The sequence below is a fragment of the Zeus faber genome (genome assembly GCF_960531495.2).
Source record: "Zeus faber genome assembly, chromosome: 18".
Lineage (NCBI taxonomy): Eukaryota > Metazoa > Chordata > Actinopteri > Zeiformes > Zeidae > Zeus > Zeus faber.
This window is the reverse complement of record NC_137210.1, coordinates 8,611,117-8,618,454: the sequence shown is the minus strand read 5'-3', so window position 1 is coordinate 8,618,454 and position 7,338 is coordinate 8,611,117.

The following is a 7,338-nucleotide window of genomic DNA, read 5'->3' as shown; positions in this document are numbered from 1 at the left end:
TTGTCGTTGAGCGCGTCCATTTCTGCCCCTCTGTTGGGTCACCTGTATCTCTGGTACTGAAGCCGACCAAGGACCAGCTCGGCCTGACCTGACCCTGTACACGTTGATTCTCTTCATTTGCCACAGTCATTTACCATTACTGTATATTTACGGCATGTGTACAGTTTTCACGCCATACCCCATTGATTAACAAGTGTGTTAAGTGGATTTCAATGGATCTAATTTAGCGGTGATTGTATTTCATATCCATCTGCGTATATGGACACACACAAACACACACAGACACACATACGCACGCACACACCCCCAGGCTAATGCTCTGCTGCGGATGGAATTGATTGCTTGCTGTGTGAAGGGGCAGCTCAATGTTGGAGGAGTGTTTCAACATCTCCTGAACGCTTTTAGTGGGGTTTCCGCTGACGGCAGCGTCAAAAAGCGCACACACACACACACACGCAAACACACACACACACACACACACACACACACACACACACACACACACACACACACACACACACACACACACACACACACACACACACACACACATATACACACACACACACAAACACACACACACACACACACACACACATTCATAGTATACGTACAACCTTTGGGAGAGAGAGCTGCAGTTCTCCTTCATCAATCTCTCTCCTAATCTCTCTCGCTTTCTCGCTCTCTTGCTCTCTCTCTCCCTCCAGCGGTAAATTACTGGGAATTGACCAAAACAAACAAGGCTAGAAAATTATGTTTTGAAGCTCAATGTGTGTGTGTGTGTGTGTGTGTGTGTGTGTGTGTGTGTGTGTGTGTGTGTGTGTAGTGGTCGGGTGTTGGCTGTGGTTTCATTTCGAACCATGATGCCTCCAGCATCTTAGCATATGGCTGTTGTGGTACTGTTCTATACTCCCCAAAAAAGTATAGTAGGCTTAGGGTGTACAATACTACACACACACACACACACACACACACACACACACACACACACACACATAAATACAGTTATATATACACACACACACACACACACACACACATACACACACACACACACACACACATGCCATGTAAATGCAGCATATATAAGTGTACAAGGGAATAAACTACACAAAAAGCACACACACACACACACACGCACTCTCACTCACAACCTCACGCCAGCACGTGCACACTCAGTCGGTCTCTCTCTTCCTCTCTACCACTGTCAGTTTTGTTGCTTATCCATCTTCTAAGGTCTAACCAACATCAAGGCACCCAAATAGAAACAACCTCCCTTCCCCCTCCCCTTTCCACCCACCACTTACACACACACACACACACACACACACACACACACACACACACACACACACACACACACACACACACACACACACACACACACACACACACACACACACTCAGAGCCTTCTGGCTGCAGCCTAGTGGTGGCAGGCTCTTCCCGCAGGAGGTGCAGGGTTGCGGGGTTATCCTGGACTCTGGGGAGATTAGCTCGCTCTCCATATGCCCGACAAACACCAAGCAGACGTACCAACACATTGTCATTACAGCACACTGGCTGCCCGGCGGGGCCAAATACCCTCACAGCCGACATGCAACACGCAATGCAAGGCTGATCCTTTGGTGTCTGATGCTTTTTTCTGCTGCTTAAATGGAGAGGAGCGTTCCAATCTGAGCATTAAGACATGCTCGGGTGCATAGAATCAACTTTTGCTTTTGCCGTTGATTTGGCTGCGTTTAATAAATGTATCAGAATTGTAAAAAATATTATTGTATATAAAAATATATATATATATAATGACATACAGTACATTTCTGATTTTCTGCACCCATCCCCGGCTGGTTGCGAATTACAGCAGATAACTTTTATCAGGGATACTGTTTCAAAGTGGTACATTGAGACGCTCTTCCACCACTTTGACTGAGGAGAGTAAAATGAGGGTGGGAAAATGAAAGATTAAGGAGTTTTGCGTCGAAAGGCGGCCAGAACGATGACACAGCAGTCCCATGGTGCTGTGCATGCCTGGTAGTGTGAGATGGAACGAGAGAGAGAGAGAGGGGAGGGGGGTAAAACAGCACTTAAGCGCCACAGCCGCTTCCCGGTTTCCATGCCGACCATGAGGGCTGTTCGCTGGGAGCATGCTCAGTGCCGCTCGCCCTGCCCGTAACAATAGCCAGTGAGAGAGATGGAGTGCTCTCTCCCTCTCCCTCTCTCTCTCTCTCTGTCTCTCTCTCTCTCTCTCTCTCTCACACAAACACACGCACGCAGACGCTCGCCCGAACACACATATACTCCAGCTCACAGTAGGAGAGAGATGTGGAGGAGAGGTAGCCCGCCGCGAGTAACTGAGCTGAAAAGACGCTGACAGACACACACACACACTTGGATACACACACACTCTCTCTCTCCTCTCTCTCTCTCTCTCTCTCTCTCTCTCTCTCTCTCTCACACACGCACGCACACAACAAAGGTAGGTCTATTTTTTTTCTAATCTAATCTTACTTTATAGTAAAATTTAAAATAGTTGCAGCTTCTTCTGGCGAGCTTGTGAGCAGAGACAGTTGTTGCTGGTTTTTAAACCAGGTGGGAATTGGCAGCGTGTGCGTGTGTTTGGGCGTCCATTGCAAGTGACAGGGCTGCACCTGTTCCCCTTTTGTCAGCGTGAAATATCGGAAGTGGTTTTTTTCTATATCCGTCAGTAGGAGAGGGAGGGACAGAGGGTCGTCTCATTTGTGTGGAAACTGGAAATTTGAGTTGAGCCGGCGGACGTCGGACAAAAAATATCGCTCAATTATTCACGCGGGTCTCATCGTGGAGAGAGGTCACCTGCGTTACTCTGGCTGGAGTGGGACAGCTGACAAGCTGGAACAGATGAGCTTCTCGTCACGGGCTCATCCACATCGGAGTCCTGCTATGGAGTGCGTGTGTTAGTGCTGACCTCAGCTCTCTGACCATTACGTGGTACTGTGGTACATATTTGGCATCCTGTGGGTCAGTGTGTGGGGAATATCAACCGGAATGTGTTTCTATGAAGTGTGTGTGTGTTATGGCTGGTGCAGTATGAAGAGTAGAGTATGTGGCTTATTTAATTGTTTATGTTATGTAATGTATATGTGTTGAGTGTGTATGTATGGGTGTGTATGTACATCAATCATCTACAATATTTAAAACCACTGACAGGTGAAGTGAATAACATTGCTCATCTTGTTACAATGGCACCTGTCAACGGGTGGGATATATTAGGCAGCAAGTGAACAGTGAACAGGCAGTGAAGTGAAGTTGATGTGTTGGAAGCAGGAATAATGGGCAAGCATAAGGATCTGAGCTACTTTGACAAGGGCACGTGGGGTGTTCCCGGTATGCAGTGGTTATTACCTACCAAAAGTGCCCATGGGCTCATTGATGTATGTGGGGAGCAAAATCTAGCCCATCTGGTCTGATCCAACAGAAGAGCCAATGTAGCACACATTGCTGAAAGAGTAAATGCTGACTATGATAGAAAGGTGTCAGAACACACAGTGCATCACAGCTTGCTGCGTATGGGGCTGTGTAGCCACAGACCAGTCAGAGTGCCCATGCTGAGCCCTGTCTACCGCTGAAAGCTCCTACAATGGGCACCTGAGCGTCAGAACTGGACCATGGAGCAGTGGAAGAAGGTGGCCTGGTCTGATGAATCACGTTTTCTTCTACATCATGTGGATGACTGGGGTTAGAGTCCGATCCGATCGAGCATCTGTGGGATGTGCTGGAACAACAAGCCTGATTCATGGGGGCCCCACCTCACAACTTACAGGACTTGAAGGATCTGCTGCTAACGTCTTGGTGCCAGATACCACAGGACACCTTCAGAGGTCTTGCGGAGTCAACGCCTCGACGAGTCAGCTGTTTTGGCGGCATGAGACACATGACACAATATTAATGGTTATGAGTGGTGGTGTGTGTGTGTGTCATTTATTTACTTTTATATTTTTATACACTTATATATGGTGTATATACAATATATGGCATGTACATGGCATGAATGTGTGTATGGGGGTTCTTATACACTGTGTGTGTGTGTGTGTGTTTGTGTGTGTGTGTGTGTGTGTTTGTATGTGTGTGGGTGTGGGTGCGTGCGTGCGTGTGTGTGTGTGTGTGTGTGTGTGTGTGTGTGTGTGTGGTTTATTTACCTGTATACTTATATATGCCGTATATATATGGCCTGTGCATGGCCTGAGTGTGTGTGTATGGGGGTTCAGTGTCAGTGCTACAGTGGTATCTGGACCCGTGGTATCATACTTTCTAGCCTCGCTCCATTTCTCACTTGGTACTACCCTCAGCGACTGTACTGAGTTGAGGACACACACACACACACACACACACACACATACACACACACACACACACACACACACACACACACACACACATATTAACAGGGGTTGTGTGTGTGCGATTGCCATCCGGGCCACAGAAGATTAATTGGTGTGGCTGTTAAATTCCTGGTGGGTCGATAGCGTATTTGCTGCCGCCAGCCAGTCCGCATGTTTGTGTGTGTGTATTTGTATGTGTATGTGTGTGTGTGGTCCTATCTGCATACTGGAGGGAGTGTGTGTAAATTGCAGTTGATCTGGCTGTTTGCTGAGTGCATATCGACTGGCCCCATCTTTGCTGGGCGGTCTGGACCCTTTGAAACTGTTGGTCCACCCAAAATACATTATACAGTATCTGTATTCCTGTCTGTCTGTCTGTCTGTCTGTCTGTCTGTTAGTCTGTCCGTCTGTCTGTCTGTCTATCCATCTGATTGTCCATCTCACTGTTCGACTGACTGTCCATCTCACTGTTCCATGTCTGTCTGGCTGAACAGCAAGGTACAATGGCAGGCGTTGATATTGAAGACGTGGAAAAAATACAGTTCAGAGATTGAGCACTTTGTGCCAAAAAGAGTCATTATGTTGAGCAGGGGAGCAGGTGTGGATGATGGATTTTGCAGAGGAGGAACAGAGAGAAAAGGTGAGAGAGGAGAGCCCCCCCCCATAGGAAATTGGAAAATAAATTGAGTTGACACATCCAGGTTTGCATAGCATCGCTGGAGTGGGACAGGGTTGGACACACACACACACACACACACACAGGCACACACACGCACGCACATACACACACACACACACACACACACACACACACACACACACACACACACACACACACACACACACACACACACAGTTTAGACCTTCACAGCAGGCTGATAATCTCCATGCCCACCGGTTAAGGCAGGGAAAAAGGACTTCCTGGGGTCTTGTAATTGGGAATTTCCATCTGCTGTGCATAGAAATATTGAAACAAAAAGGTTCTTCGCCGGCTGCCCTGAAGCACCATTATATATTTTTTTTCCCAAGCCAAATTGACATGACGTCATTTAGGAGATGTTTTTGCCCAAAGCCACTCGTCGGTATCGTAGCCATGCAAGGCTCCTCAGGGGCAGCTAGGGGGTTTGCTGAAGGACACTCGACGAGATGAGCCGCCCTGCCTCCTGAGCCCCTGGAATTCCTGGACTTCTCATGGCTGCGGCGATTGAAGCAGCCCCTTTGAAACGCTCCTCCGAGTGGAGGGAACCCAAGAATGTTTTAATATGACTTGATGGCATCTGCCGTCAAGTCTGATGGCAGGCTGCTGCTCCGGCGGCTGTGGACAGGCGGCATGGAAGGAGGGAGGGAGGGAGGCTGAGGGAGTGGGAGGAATCTGACACTCCACCGATATGACAGACAGCTTTTTCTTCTTTTCATCTTCTTCATGATAGGACTGGGCGATAAAACAATCAAGATCATTTTAACGATAAAAATCTTCCACGACAACGATGATACATTTATGAGAATTATTTTCGATACAGTACGATACAGAGTCTGTTTCCCTCTACCTACAGTACAAAGACACGACACGAACAGCCAATCGTACATAGCAGAGAAACAACCATGTGACACGAACAGCCAATCGTACAGCAGGAGCGCCGGTGCTTCCTACGCTCTCTCCCCGGCCGCAGTGCTCCCCGGCTGGGCAGCTGTAGCGGGGATGAGGCCCCCGGAGCTGACGCGGCGGGTCTTCCTCAAACAGCAGTTTGAACTTGAACTCACCCTCCTCCCAACCTCGAGCCCAGCGTGGCCCACACCCCTGCAAAAGGAGAGCGATTAAAGAAAGACTCCGTCATTTTCAGTGACGTCTGGTCTGACACGTTCGGAGAGAGTCCGAGAGTCCGCTCCAAACGTCCCCGCATATAATCACAGAGCGCAGATTTGGGGACTTTTTGGACTGTTTTCAGACGACAATAATGATTATATAATATATTTGAAATGTATATCATATATATTATTTTTTTTTTATTTATTAAAACAAAAATGTATTATATGAATAAAAAACATTTCTTATTACATGTTTTTTTATTTTATCAAAAATGTTCACTGTTTAACATGAAGCCATGAAAATACACATAAAACTGTAAATTGAGCATTATTATTATTATTATTAAAAATAATAAATATTTATTGTGATAATTATCGGCATTGATCAATATGAAAACATATTGTGATACAATTTTTGGCCATATCGTCCAGCCCTTCTTCATCATCATGTTCTTCTTCTCCTTCTTCATCGTCTACGTCGTCCCCAGACTGTGTGGAGTTGTGAAACTGCCAGTTAGGTTGATTGTCAACCCTGAAAACACACACACACATGCACACGCACGCACACGCACGCACACACACACACACACCCACACACACACACACACACACACACACACACACATGCATACTCAGCTTGTAGCTTGTTAGTCAGGCCACTGTAAACTAAAGTGACAGCTGATCAATGGATCTCCATCCTTCCTCTTTGTCTGCCTCCCCCCCCCCTCCCTCTTCCCAACTCCTTCCTGTCCACAGTCTTACTCGTCATCGCGCTCTTCCTTTCAACCCGTTGCATCCTCTTCAATCCACCCCTCTGCTTTCCTTCTTAGGGCGCCTGCTGTTTCACAACTCTACCTCTACCGTATAACCGTCTTTCACTTTGACCTTCTTTTCCCCCCCTCTCTCCAGTCTCTACTTTCCCTCCTCTCCTCCTCCTCCTCCTCCTCCTCTCTTTCCCGGAGTCTAAGCCAATTACAGCCTTGTCCTTGGCTCATACAAGACTGTCACAGAGGGGCTTTTCTTATTTGCTCATCCGCTATTTGGTTTCCCTCTCTCTAACGACACCTCCTCCACCCACCTCTCATAGCACCCTGCGCCCCCCAGCCCCTCATCCACCCAGTCCTCCCCTTTTCAGCAGACCTCCTGGGAGTGACCATACCTTTCGCAACCTTCTGC